Source organism: Herpailurus yagouaroundi, unplaced genomic scaffold, assembly GCF_014898765.1.
Source record: "Herpailurus yagouaroundi ecotype Mexico unplaced genomic scaffold, PumYag 159, whole genome shotgun sequence".
Taxonomy (NCBI): Eukaryota; Metazoa; Chordata; class Mammalia; order Carnivora; family Felidae; genus Herpailurus; species Herpailurus yagouaroundi.
In genome coordinates this window covers 58,482,802-58,498,386 of record NW_024412400.1, presented here as the reverse complement: position 1 = coordinate 58,498,386, position 15,585 = coordinate 58,482,802, and the positions used below count along the sequence as shown (strand labels likewise).

General features: G+C 36.4%; 1 pseudogene; it reads left to right on the top strand.

The window, feature by feature from the left end:
• The first annotated feature begins 12,671 nt into the window (after positions 1 to 12,671).
• LOC121034208 (anaphase-promoting complex subunit 13-like) lies at positions 12,672 to 13,008 on the top strand (annotated as a pseudogene).
• Positions 13,009 to 15,585: the final 2,577 nt, after the last annotated feature.

Sequence of the window (15,585 nt, the reverse complement as noted above, 5' to 3'; positions counted from 1 at the left end):
GTATTTCTCAAACATACCCGGCAGCTATCACATGTTTTCGGCCATTTTTCTTCTGAAATCTCCCCCTTTGGCCTCTTCCAGTGAATATTCCTGTCAATGTCAAGTGTGGTTTCCACACTTTGGGAATACAGCAATATCTCAAGATATACAGATACTGTGACTTCTGTCATATATAACTTTCTCCAGTCATCCCTTTTGCTTCCTCTGGACTATGCTGAATCTTTCTACAATTGCCAAACTGCACTGAACACTTCTGTTAATGCCAATGTTCTGGATTCTCTCAGTATCGATTAAACTAGCATTTTTTGTACAAAAGCCACGTTCTATTTGACTCAGAAGTGAAAAGGCAGAGCTTTCTCCCTTGAGAACCTTATTCTTCCACCTGAGCACAAAGTATTGCTCACAGCACCAGTGACTTAGAGAGGTTTAGTAAAAAGGCTTTTTCCATTTTACTTACCATTCGTACCAAACCTGGGCCTGGGCTATACCCAGTAGTGAATAACAGTCACCAAGTTGCTTCCTTGTGATATTAGGCACTGTTATTTAATTGGCTTATTTGCTTGGATTTCTCTGCTTAGAGACTTATTCTTACAGAGAAATCTCAATCCATGGACTCACTTTACCAATTTGCCAGAGATGCTCACAAACTCTCCAATTTTACTATTAAATCCTTAGACTCCTGAGTGTGTGACTGACTTGAACATGTTTACATATTCCACAGTATCATACAAAGTGCTTTTCTCCAAGATACTGAAATGAATTCCTAACCAATGAGTTAAAGACAGCATTAATACTTCCCATTAGACAAATTCTTAGATCATTAAAGATAGGACTATGAATTTGTGGGTTGACATGTTCTATAAAATCATAAATAGTACTTTTCCCAGAAGAGATCTAAATAAATTCAGTTTTTCTCTGCTTTGCTACAATAATCATGTTGCCTTGAAATATTTGAGAAGGGAATTTGTATAAATATCTTCTTTAAAAGATTTCAGTTAGGGGCGCCTGCGTGGCGCAGTCGGTTAAGCGTCCGACTTCAGCCAGGTCACGATCTCGCGGTCCGTGAGTTCGAGCCCCGCGTGGGGCTCTGGGCTGATGGCTCAGAGCCTGGAGACTGTTTCCGATTCTGTGTCTCCCTCTCTCTCTCCGCCCCTCCCCTGTTCATGCTCTGTCTCTCTCTGTCCCAAAAATAAATAAACTTTGAAAAAAAAATAAAAAAAAAAAGATTTCAGTTATATTTTTAAACATCAAATTCAACTACAAAGTAAGAAGATTTCATTTTGAAAATTTCTGAGGATGATAGGAATGAGGTAGTCCTATGTAGTCTGCTCAAGTTGACTCAATATTGATTCACATACTGTATTCAAGGTATTCTTCAGTGCACTGGAGGTGCAGCAAGTGAGAAAGAATGCCAAAGCCTGTCTTGGGGCTTACCTCCTGGCGGACTTCATGTGACACATTCTACAAACACAGCAAACCTAGGGTTCAAAGAAAATCAGCTCATGTTTAAATGTTGTAAAACGTTGTTTAAACTGCAGTTTGTGAAATGACCAATTCCTTCCTGCCCTTTCAGCATTACAAATGAAGTGTTTATTTACAGAGATAGGCTCAATAAGGCACGCCCAAACAGGACTTTCATTGTTTTCTCCGGTATCTAGTTATGCACTTCCCAGGATAAACTCGATTATAGGTCCATTGCTTCGTTGTCACGCATAGGTAAGTGAAAATTGTGTCACTCTAATATTTTTTTAAAAAAACAAAAATATTCTCATCTAATTGAAATGACAATATAGACCTGTCTTCAGTATAGACCTGTTTCTATAGCTTGTTCTTCCACTCTTTTCTGCCCATTCACAGGCTGTATGTGGCAGCTCTGGAGCTTGAACAGGTAGTAGGAAAGAGAAAAACCCTATGTGACTGGAACAATCATTTGCTCTTGGTGCTCTGAAGATAAAGTGTATTCTAATATTCTAAATGCTTATTCTTTATTTCCTGAGGTGCTTTTGAGAGTTTTAGTTTATACTTCCTCTAAGACTGGGAATCTTTCAACTATAGTTTCCTTGAGGTGAGAGATCTCTCCCTTTGTAACAAACAAGATACGAATTGGACATGGTCATATTTCTGCGTCTCCCACTTCAATGGCTTCCTGTTACTGTTAGATAAAATAAAAATCCCTCACTGCTGCCTGGAAACAGCAGTGTTATCTGCCCTGAGCATCCCTCCCCCTACAACGGCTATCACCTTGGCTCAGACTGCCTTTTTCCAGCCTAGTAATGTTCCATGTGTGGTTCCCTTTGCCTGCTATAATTTCCCTCTGTATTTTCCCGTCATTCAGTTGTCAGTTTAAACTTTTTTTTAATGTTTAATTATTTTGAGAGAGAGAGAGACAGAGCGTGAGCATGGGAGGGACAGAGAGAGAGGGCGACATTTGAAGCATGCTCCAGACTCTGATCTATCAGCACAGAGCCTGATGTGGGACTCAAACTTACAAGTCGTGAGATCATGACCTGGGCCGAAGTCAGACGCTTAGCCTACTGAGCCACCCAGGCACCCCTCAATTGTCAGTTTAAATACTAGCAAGTTAGAGAAGACTTTTTATGAAAACATCATCTACGTCAGCCTAACCCTTTTTTATTTCACCACATTAATTTGCAAATGTATTTCGTTTATTTATTTGCTTGTTTGTTTTTTTTAGCTCTCTTTACCACACTAGAAGATTCAACACTCATGAGATTTGTGTCCATTTGTTGCTTAGCAATTGCTTGTTAATAGGAATTCATCATTGATGTTTAGGAAGAATATTTTGTTGTGCGTAGTAGAAAATAGTGCAGTATGTAAGTGAAATATTAACCTGTAATTAACATTTCACATGTTGCCAAGTAATGCATGTGTTCTCTGGAAACGGAGCTTACAAATATAGTTGTGATTTTAATATGCCACAATTACTCTTATCCATGTTCAGTATATACCAAAATAAAAGGCTATCATATTTTTCAGTTTCTTGTGATTCTAAAGTAAAGCTCTCGTATCAAATATATGCGTTATGATTGCAACACTTAAGTTTAATTAAATTTAAGTTAAATTTAGTTGTTAACACTTTATTTAAGATGACACTTCTGACTATTACTTTATAAATCAGTGTTCCAAGCAAAAACATTCAAACTATGAAAAGGCAAGTTAGATTACTTTTTTATTAACATGTTATATCTCTCTCAACATCTATTTTACTTTGTAAACATAAAAAGTCCTGTCTTCCAAAAGTAACTGCCATTAAAAAATTTTAAAAGAAAGTATTATACAATTAGTTCATCTGCATAGAAAAATTGACATAGAGACATTTTAAGTAAAACAAAATAAAAATGAACACAAATAGACATTGTCCTAACCCTCGAATGTAATAAAGACTATGTTAAGAATTCAATTATATTAATATTTAATTAATGCATTGATATATTTTACTTATGAATTTAGTGGCTTATTGAAATGATTTATTAAAATAATCAATTCACAAGTGCTCTGCTTTTTACTTTAACTTTATGGCTAGAGTCACTTGATTTCATCCCTCTCTTTCAAGTATCTTTCCACATAATTAAAACCTTCATTCTATATATAAAAGAAGGATTTTCTACTCTCTCAGGAGAAAGAAGGACTATTTCCCTCTTTTAAAAGAAGGACTTGGGAATGGAATTTATAAATATCTTGAAAAAAATGTAGAGTTAACACAAACAAAGCAGAGATGAGTTGGCAGGAACAAACATGTTCATCAGTTAGAGTTTAAAAGAAAACAAAGTTTTCAAATTCTAAAGGAAAATATTCTGATGTTTTAAAAAGTATAATTGGCAAAAGTTTTGGAATGACTTAAGATAAGTAGCTTTCAGTTAATCACATTAATCAGCTTGAAGAAAATTTAAAGAAACCTCAGAGTCAAGTATGGCAGGCAGGTTACTCTCTGAAAAATTCAGATTTTCAAAAGAAAACTCTAGAATGAGGCACATAGCCAATGCCCACTCTAATATTTATTTACTTATTAAAATTTTTTTAATGTTTATTTATTTTTTTTGAGAGAGAGAGAGAGACAGAGTGTGAGTGGGGGAGGGGCAGAAAGAGAGGGAGACACAGAATCCAAAGCAGGCTCTGCACAGACCTGGAGATCATGACTTGAGCGGAAGTCGGACACTTAACCGAGTCACTCAGGCCCCCAAGCCAATGCCCAATCTAAATAGAAAGGATTATTTGTGTATGAATCATGTCAAAAAGACTAATGTTCAGAATTAACTGAGGCAAAAAATTTACAAGGTGAGAAATAACTTACATTTGCTTAAATTTCTGAATATCTGAATGAGGATATGCATATTAGATAAATAAAGTCTCTTTATATATTTAATTAATAATTTTGATGGCTATATAGCTGTGATGGTAAGTTTTATGTGTCAACTTGATAGGCTACAAGATGTCCAGGTTAAACATTATTTCTAAGTGTAACTGTGAGGTTTTTTCTGGATAAGATCAGCATTTCAATCAGTAGATCTGCAAAGTAGCTTGCCCCCAATGTGACTGGGCATCATCCAGTCCACTGAGGACCTAAATACAAAAGGTAGAGGAAAGGAATTTTTTTTCCTGTCTTGTTGTTTGAGTGGACACATCTCAGTTCATCTACTCTGGCCCCCAAACTGGGCTTTACACTGTTTTACAAATTTGTGTAAAAAAGCAGAAATACCCTTTTCCCTCTTAATAACATTGCATTATTTTTATCCCTACTTTTTTTTTTTTCAAATTTTTATTTAAATTCTAGTTAGCCTATGGGGCGCCTGGGTGGCTCAGTCGGTTAGGCGGCTGACTTCAGCTCAGGTCATGATTTTGAGGTTCATGAGTTCAAGCCCTACATCAGGGTCTGTGCTGACAGCTCAGAGCCTGGAGCCTGCTTTGGTTTCAGTGTCTCCCACTCTTTGCCCCCACCCTCTCTCTCTCTCTCAAAAATAAGTAAACACTAAAAAAAAAAATTAAATTCTGGTTAGCCTATAGTGTAATCTTGTTTTCAGAAGTAGAATTTATTGATTCATTACTTACATATACACCCAGTGCTCAACACAGCAAGTGCCCTCCTTAATACCTATTAGCCACTTAGCCCAACCCCCACCCACCTCCCTCCATCAACCTTCAGTTTGTTCTCTGTCATAAAGAGTCTCCTATGGTTTGTTTCCATCTATTTCTCTTTTTTTTTTTTTTACCACCTTCCCATATGTTCATCTGTTTTGTTTCTTAAATTCCACATTTGAGTGAAATCATATGGTATTTGTCTTTCTATAACTGACTTATTCAGCTTAGCATAATACATTCTAGCTCCATCCATGTATTGCACATGGCAAGATTCCATTCCTTTTGGTGGTTGAGTAGTATTGCATTGTATATATATTCCACTTCTTTACTCATTCATTAGTTGATGGACATTTGGGCTCTTTCCATACTTTTGCTTTTGTTGATAATGTTGCTATAAACACCAGGGTCCATGAACTGCTTCAAATCAGCATTTTTGTATCCTTTGAGTAAATACCTAGTAGTGCAATTGGTGGGCTGTGGGGTAATTCTCTTTTTAACTTTTTGAGGAACCTCTATACTGTTTTTCTAGAGTAGCTGTGCCAGTTTGCATTCCTACCAGAAGTGCAAAAGTGTTCCCCTTTTCTGGATCCTTGCCAACATCTGTTGTTTCCTGAGTTTTTAATTTCAGCCATTTTGACAGGTGTGAGGTGGGATCTCATCATGGGTTTGATTTGTATTTCCCTGATGTAGAGTAATGCTATACATCTTTTCATGTGTGTGTTAACCATCTGGATGTCTTCTTGGGAAAAGTGTCTATTCATGTCGTCTGCCAATTTCTTTACTGGCTTATTTGTTTTTTGAGGGTTGAGTTTGATCAATTCTTTATAGATTTTGGATACTAACCCTTTATCTGATATGACATTTGCAAATATCTTCTCCTATTCCCTTGTTTGCCTTTTGGTTTTGGTGAGTGTTTCCTTCATTGTGCAGAAGCTTTTTATTTTGATGAGGTCCCAATAGTTCATTTATGCTTTTGTTTCCCTTGCCTCCAGAGACATGTCTAGTAGGAAGTTGCTATGCCCAAGGTTGCTACCTATGTTTTCCTCAGAATTTTGATTGTTTCAGGTCTTTCAACAATTTTGAATTGATTTTTGTGGATGGTGTAAGAAAATGGCCCAGTTTCAGCCTTCTGCATGTTGCCATCCAGTTTTCCCAGCACCACTTCTTTTTTTTTTTTTTTTGAGTTTACTGTTATTTTATTTTATTTATTTTTTTTATATATGAAATTTATTGTCAAATTGGTTTCCATACAACACCCAGTGCTCATCCCAAAAGGTGCCCTCCTCAATACCCATCACTCACCCTCCCCTCCCTCCCACCCCCCATCAACCCTCAGTTTGTTCTCAGTTCTCAACAGTCTCTTATGCTTTGGCTCTCTCCCACTCTAACTTCTTTTTTTTTTTTTTTTCCTTCCCCTCCCCCACAAATCAGGAGACTATAGATGCTGGAGAGGATGTGGAGAAACGGGAACCAGCACCACTTCTTAAGAGACTGTCTTTTTTCCATTGGATGCTCTTTCCTGCTTTGTTGAAGATTAGTTGACCATATGGTTGTGGGTCTGAGTTTTCTATTTGGTTCCATTGATCTATGAGTCTGTTTTGACAGTACCATTGTGTCTTAACTACAGTTTATAATAAGACTTGAGTTCTGGAATTGTGATGCCCTAGTCTCACTTTTATTTCTTTATTTCTTTTTAATAGAATTTATTGTCAAGTTAACTAACATACAGTGTATACAGTGTGCTCTTGGTTTCGGGGGTAGATTCCCATGATTCATTGCTTACATACAACACCAGGTGTTCATCCCAATGAGTGCCCTTTTCAACGCCCATGACCCATTTTCCCCTCACCCCCTTCCCCATCAACTCTCAGTTTGTTCTCTGTATTTAAGAAACTCTTATGGTTTGCCTCCCTCCCTCTCTGTAACCATATTTTCCCCTTCCTTACCCCATGGTCTTCTGTTAAGTTTCTCAAGTTCCACATATGAGTGAAAATGTATGATATCTGTCTTTCTCTGATTGACTTATTTCACTTAGCATAATGCCCTCCAGTGCTTTTCTTTTGTGGGATTACTTTGGCTATTTAGAGTCTTTTATGGTTCCATACACATCTTAGGACTGTTTGTTCTAGCTCTGTGCAAATCTGTAGATTGCCTTGGGAAATACAGACATTTTAACATATCCCTACTTTGAAACTAATATGGTTCCTTTGTTCTTGGAGACTTGAAGAGGATCAATCACTTTCATGATTATAGGCAGAGTATTCTAAGGTAATATTAGTTAAAGCACATTTCCTATCTGTAATTCAGTTTTTCCATTGGGAAACACTTTTGAAATAAACAGGGACGTTGTTAAGGTGAGGTCATTTGGAAATGGAGTAAGTTCAGAACCTCTCAATTAAACATTAAGAGTCTCTTAGAAACTAATATTAAAGAAAAATACCATCTTCTACACCCCCATTTTCTCATTTATTAAAGCCAGCTACCATATGACAATTGGTATTTTCTAATTTTGATTCCCACTTTTCCTTTATTCAGTATTTAGACAATTTAGAATATGTTATTTATTAGATTATAAGGGATGAAGTCAATAATAAAGATTGTCAATTAATCTCAGAATCCACAGTGCAAGTGTGAAATAACAGAAGATATCCAGAGGACACAAGGAGAATATGCAGACATTTCCTGGTTGCAGATGACTTTTACACTGATGACTTGACTAATTTATCCCATCTCAATTTATTATATGCTTCATATCCTTCTCATGATGCATGTTACCATATCATTTTTTTTCCTTTTTTTCCCATTTTTCATTTGTAAGCCTTTATTTTTTTCTAACTTTACTGAGAAGTAATTGACAGATAAAATTATAAGGTATTTAAAGGGTACATGTGGTGATTTATGTGTGTGTGTGTATATATATGTATATATACATAATAAAAATATATATTTCTAATATATATATATGAAAAGATTCCTCCCGCTAAGTTAATTAGCATATTCATCAACTTGTATATTGCCTTTTTTTAGTGAAAATATTTAAGTTCTACTCTCTTAGTAAATTTTAGATTTCAATATTTTGTTATCGACTACAGTTACCATGTTATTCATTAGATCCTCAGATCTTATTCATCTTATAGCTGAAAGTTTGTTCCTTTTCAGCAAACTCTCTTTATTTCTCCCACTCCAGTCCCTGACAACAACTTTTCTACTCTATGAGTTCAATTTTTTGTGTGTGTTTTGGATTCCACATATAGGTGATACCATGTACTTTATCTTTTCTGGATTATTTCACTTAACGTAATATCCTCCAGATTCATTCCTGCGATACAGAAGGTAGGATGTCTTTTTTTTTAATGTTGAATAATATTTTGTCTATATATTAAATTTCGTTATACATATATCCATTCAAACACTTAGGTTGCTGCCATACCTTGGCTATTGTGAATAATGCTGCAGTGAACAGGGGAGTCCAGATATCTCTTCAACAAAACGGCTCTGTTTTCTTCAGGCATATATCCAAAAGTGGAATTGCTGTTACGTATTGTTATTATTTCATTCCATTTTTATTATTTTGAGGGACTTCCATACTGTTTTCCATTGTGGTTAAAACAATTTACATTTTCACCAAAGTGTATGAAATTAATAAAGTACATAATTATATTTTTTTGTGTGGTCTTTCTGTTTAGTATTGCTGTTCTTCATTTGTATTATACTGTTATCTTAAAGAGTATAGCTTCTGTCACATCTATATAGTTAGCATATATCCTCAGTGACAAATAAATACTTTTAAGTGAATATAATTATGTACTTCATTAATTTTATATAAAAATATTTTACATAAAAAGTATAGGTTGCTATGATAGGGCTTAAAAGAAAAATGTACTTTAGACTCACAGATCAGAGAAAATCTTTCTGAAGAATTTATAACTTAAAAAAAAAATTTAAATGTTTATTATTGAGAGAGAGGCAGAGTGAAAATAGGGGAGGGGCAGAGAGAGAGAGGGAGACACAGAATCTGAAGCAGGCTCCACGCTTCAAGATGTCAGCCTGGAGCCCAACACAGGGCTTAAACTCACAAACTGTGAGATCATGACCTGAACCAAAGTTGGACACTTAACCAACTGAGCCACCCAAGGCCCCAGAAATTTATAACATTTTAAATGACTTGACAAATAACCCAAAATTTTCAGACAACAGTAGCAGGGTGGTGAAGGAAGAGAGCATTCCAGACAAGAGGAACAGAAAAACATGTGAAAAACTCCTCTGTAGGGAAAGATGTTCATCTTTTCAGAAAAGCCAGAGTAGATGCTGTGAGGCACTATCTAGATTTCCCCTTCAGGATGGAAGTGCAGGTTCCTGCCTCTTGTCACAGTTTAGTAACACTCTGAAAGGCCTTTCAAGCTCTAGAGTGCCCACCGGGACAAACTTGGGCTTTGTTTTTAAATGTATCCTTGTTCAGCTCCAATAAAACTCCTAAGCACATGTATCTCTCTCTCAGAGTCTATTTCCAAGAAACCTGACCCAAGATAGGAAAAAGTTCATTTTTACCATATGACAGAAAGGGTTAGAGCAGTTTCTTATGTGGACACAGACAGTTAGGCAAAGCCCATGTTAAGATAATGCATTTTGTTCTAGTGGAACAGAAGAGGCCATTTTAAAGGTTTTTTGAACATCGGACTTAGCAAATATGATTTAAAATAATGACTCTGGACAATGTAGGGAAATAAAATGGGAAAAGCTTTCTTCCCACATATGGATGTAAAATAAAGGAATTGGAATGCTTTTCCTCTCATAATGATATTGTAGTTTTAACACAGTGTGATCCTTCATACTTAGAATTCTCAGTTATTGCCTTTATCAGAACAAGAATAAAATTATTTCATAAATGAGTTTTTCAGTTCCTTGGAAAAAGTTTCAAGTTTTCTAACTGTGAATTCTCAAGAGCTATTATCATGATTTTGAATACATAGTAAATGCTCGATACTGAAGTTAAAATAAAAGTTGCCTTGGGCACAAGAGTAGCAAGAAAGGCGTTGGCTCTCTCCAGGATGCCTCATCTGTCCTCATCATTTCTGAGTGTTCACTGCAGCTGCCTGTAGTCAGTTCCTTAGCCTTGGCAAACATAAGGATTGGATGTATCAACACACTAAGAATAGACTTGTCTCATGAGAGCTGGCTCATATTAACCAAGCCCCCAGAGACAGATGTTTAATGCCTGAACTCAAAGGTAGATCAGCACATTTTCTCTCCTTGAGCAAGCTATACTAAAGGCCCAAATATGACTAAGATGCTATCTGTACATGTGCTAGTCTAAAAGTCAAATTACAATCAGAAATGTGTTTGGTAAGCACAGAATCAGAAAAAAGGAAAGTCACTGTGATCTGCATGGGTAAAAGCGTCATTCTACTAAGACAACCTGATTCATTCACATCCAAAATAAGGATTTTCCTGCTTATTAAGACAGCAAGTATCTTGGTGCTTAAATAAGAATGTGCGAAATATGACTTTCTGATGTTTCCAGATTCAAGCAAAGTCCTCATTAAAGAAATATACTTTGGGGCGCCTGGGTGGCGCAGTCGGTTAAGCGTCCGACTTCAGCCAGGTCACGATCTCGCGGTCCGTGAGTTCGAGCCCCGCGTCAGGCTCTGGGCTGATGGCTCGGAGCCTGGAGCCTGTTTCCGATTCTGTGTCTCCCTCTCTCTCTGCCCCTCCCCCGTTCATGCTCTGTCTCCCTCTGTCCCCAAAAAAATAAATAAACGTTGAAAAAAAAAAACATTTAAAATGAAATATACTTTTTCTTAATTATGTTAATTACTTTAATGAGGTTTTAGTCAATTCTTGCTAGAGTACTTTCATACTTTTAGAATGATTTTCTCCTGTCTCAGACATAACTGTATGATAATTTAATAATTTAGCTCATGATGTTTATGTTATTTTTGTTATTTCAGGGAAAGGAAGTGTATTACTTAGGTAGAAGCTAATTTTTTGTCATATTTTACTACCATATAGTGATTCAATTCCAATACTTAAGAGTGACAGTTCTATTCTATAGCAGGCAATACCTTTTGAAATCCTTGTGTTAGGAGCTAATATTGGGTAACAGTATTAATTACTCAGATGGAAAAAGAGGGAGGGAAAGAGCTTCTCTATAGAGTAGCACATTATTTATTGAACATTAACTTGCTGAATTTATTATTGGTTAGGAAAGCACAGAAGTATCTATGCAAAGGCTTAGAGAGATAGGTAGATTAAAAACATGGGTTCCCGAAAAACTCTTAAAAATTATGCAGTTGATCCTTTTGGCTTCTAAAATTCCTTTTATTGCAAAAGTGAGAAAAATGATCGGGCTGTAGTACACTATATCTATTTATGCAAGATAATTAAGTTTTTGAATATAGATCTTCTGTAACCAAGTTGAAAATAAAGTAGAATTCCATCCTGTAAGCTTAGACAAATGTTTTATTCTCAATAAGGTCAGTAATGAATTTGGACACGTTCAATATTTCAGTGATAAATTTTAATTTTGTCCAGAGATTAAAGAAAGACGTCCCTAGTGAAAGCAAAGCAGCTAGAAGCATAGCAGTATGGTGGAGGAAAATAAATAGGACAAGAAAGACTAGTTCTATAATGACTGGGTGACCTGGAGTCATCTAGTATTTCTGATTAGCAGATTCCCTGATATAAAAGAATGATAATAAAATGTACACGAGCCAAACACTTTGCTTATGGTGGCTTATGGTGCTTAAGTATCCTTATTCAACTTCTTCTGCCTAAACCTTTCCTTCCTTCACTTCTTTTCAGCTCCTAAACTCCTAAGCACATGTCTCTCTCTCTCAGAGTCTATTTCTAAGAAACCTGACCTAAGATAGAAAAAAGTTCATTTTTACCATACAACAGTCAGAAAGGGTTAAAGCAGTGTGATATGTGGGCACAGACAGGCAAAGCCCATGCTAAGATCATGCATTTTGTGAAAAATGAAATAATGTATATGAAAATAAAGCCCAATACCAATGTTAATGGAATGCATTATTTTTATACATTTTATAACATATATATTTTACATGATCATAGTGACAAAAATAATTACTAATATAATAATAACATTCACAATAGTATTACTCGTAATAACGATGATACATTCAGGACATCTAGAGTATCACAACTCCAAAACTATTTTTCATTAAATAGGAAAATGAGATAAAACTAGGATAAATAGAAAGTAATTCTTTCCTTTTTTTAATTTTAATGTGTGTTTAATTTTGAGAGAGCGAGAGCACGTGCACAAGCAAGGGAGGAACAGAGAGACAGGGAGACAGAGGATCCGAAGCAGGGTCCACAATGACAGCAGAGAAACCGATTCGGGGCTCAGACTCACGAACGTGGAGATTATGACCTGAGTCGAAGTCAGACACTTAACCGACAGCCACCCAGGCCTCCCCATATTGACTTTTTCTTCATTGTCAAAACAAATATTTGAAAAATAAGCCTCTTGCTTCTTGATGTTTTCAAAATTAGGCTCTATGTGGACAAGCATATTTATAATAAAAGTGAAGAATATTTATGTTTTATTATTTTTGTCATTTGTCTTGGTTTTATTTATGTTCATTTTGTTTTAAGATTAAAATTCAAGAGCAGAGTGCAACACTGGATCTGGCACCAATTTAACAAGATTAAAGCTTCAGGAGAATGGACAGTGAGGTCCAGAGAGATGGAGGGGTCTTGGATTTGATTGACGATGCTTGGCAACAGACAAGCTGCCGCATGGGGACGTTGCAATACTTCTGAATGAGCTTCCTGAACCTGAACAAGACAACAGCTGCACCACAGAATCTGTTAAAGAACAGGAAATGAACTGACATAGCTTTATAGTATCTCCATGAGAACATTCCACCCCCCAACCCCCCACCATAGGAAACTAACCCTTGGCTCCTTTCCCATAGATGGGTATTTTTATTTTTTTAATGTTTATTTATTTTTGAGAGAGAGAGAGAGAGAGAGGAAAGAGGGGAGGGCAGAGAGAGACGGAGACAAAGAATCTGAAGCAGGCTCCAGGCTCTGAGCTGTCAGCAGAGATCCCAGTTCTTGGCTCGAGCTCAGGAACCATGAGATGAACTCAGACGCTCAACTGACTGAGCCACCCAGGTGCCCCCTTGGATGGATATTTTTTAAATGCATGAATACAAAATATTTTCTTTGTCTCCTAATTCAAATCTTCAATTGATAAATCTACACCAAAAATGTACACCCCTTCAGTTTGTGGCAGCAAAGTGCAATGTGAACATACTCACCAGAATGAGAAACTTAAATGGAGGTTTCTCCAGAATGCAGAGTATTTGGCCCTTTGAACCTAAAATTTTTCATTCACTAGCTTGTGTTTGAATGTGACTGGTTAAACATTTGCCTTTACCTCTGATTTTTGCTTTATTATCAGAGTTTAATGCTTTCCAACTACTGATATGTGTCCTTTGACACCGGTGATTGAAGATAGGAGAGGGCAGGGCAAAACCAGATGCCAGGAGATTGTTGACTTCTCAAGTGCTGCTACTGTGAGAGGCATTTTGAGTGGCCGTGCATAGCACATGCAGGTCTACTGGGTATATGGATGACCCATTCACTGATTGCTGGGATTCCTAAGATTTCCCACAGTATTTTCAAACTTTGGATAAATTCATGGGTTAAAAATTATTTGGCAGTTACCTCTGCTTTCCCAGTGGTTATTGGTGCCACTGGATAGGACCTTTGGCTATCTGGACCACTGGTTTTACCCAATCACAAGATTTTGTATTTTTCAAAGCCTTTCAGATATAATGGAAACACCGCAAAGTCAGCATTTAGTTAAGCATTTGTATAAGGACTTGTATTTTGAAAAGCACATTCATAGGCATTTATCTCCTGGAATAATTTGCCTCCATTAGGTGATAGCTCTTGCTTTCTTATCTAGGTTGTGAACTCTGGAAAGAGGTCCTGTATTATCTTTCTGTAACTGTCATTAAAAAACAAAAAACAAAAAACAAAACTAGAAACAGTGTAAAATAAATAAATAAAATAAAATTCAAGAGCAAATACCTTTTCTTTTTTGGCCTTCCATTTTCTGTAGGCACAGGCACCCTGATGTCAACTTTAATACAAATGTAGAAGAGCTTTGTTTTATATAGCTTTGCTGCCAAATGTAGTGGATACAAAGCCTTTCCTTCTTGGTTCACTGCTTATGTATAATGCAAATCCTGTGATAGCTCAGCAAGATATCGTAAAGCATAAATGTCAGATTGATTCAATTGATAGTATCCGTAATGTTGGAATTTTCTTGCATTTGAAAGCATAGATGATGAGATGTTCAAAACATGGCTGAGTCAAGCAAACTCCCATAGAAATGGTTCCGTCAACAGTGCCATGTGATTATTCCTCTGGTGTCACCTCATATAACCACTGCCAAAATAACCTTTATAAACACATTTCATTCTGCCACTCTGCTGCTTAAGGAGCTACAATTGCTCTATACTGCTTACCACTTCAAGGTACAAATTCATATTTCTTTATTTATTGACTCAACAAATAATGATTGAGTTCCTACTATAGGGTGAAACCATTACAGGGGCTGGAAATACGGTGGTGAATAACACAGACATGCTCAGTAACCTTGCAGTCTATTTATCTAATTCTCTAAATTCTGCATCTAGTTTACCTAACTCAAGTCTATTATAGTTATCCCATTGCTTCTTTGTATATCCTCACTGTCCTCCACTTACAGAATGTAGGTTTCTTCAGTTCTTTGACTTTCAACTTGTTTTTTTGTTTTTTTTTGTTTTTTTTTTTTTTAGTTTTATTGAGGTTGAAGAAAAGGAAAAATTCTTTCTTGGCCCTTCAAAGTCTTCCAGCTGGACTAATAATTAAATTTACATGAGACAGATTAACATGAGGGAAAAAAAATCACAATTAGTTATTACATGAGCACAGAAACCCAATAATGAAATTGAGAATTAAAGAAATTACCAAGTCAGGCAGCTTTATAGTTTTTAGACAAAGATACAATAAATCTGTGAGGAATTGACAGGGAAAATATAACTCAACTTTGTGAGCTTCGATTAGCAAGGGATTCTTTTTTTTTTTAAGTTTATTTATTGAGAGAGAGAGAGAGAGAGAGAGAGAGAGAGAAATCCCAAGCAGCCTCTGCACCAGCAGTGTGGAGCCGGATGCAGGGATCAAACTCACAAAACATGAGATCATGACCTGAGCCGAAACCATGAGTTGGATGCTTAACCAACTTAGCCACCCAAGTGCCCCAAAGCAAGGAATTCTAAACAGAATTTGGGCTGGGATAGAAAATTAGTAAAAAGTAAGGGTTGTTTATAAGGCCTTCTGGCCCTGAATTTCCTATCTCTGGGGACAAGGATGTCTCTGTACATGTATCTCACGGTACAGGAGAAATACCTTTCACAAACGGAGTTTATTTCCTGCTTTCAGGGGGATGGATGGGGGTCTTAGTGTCCT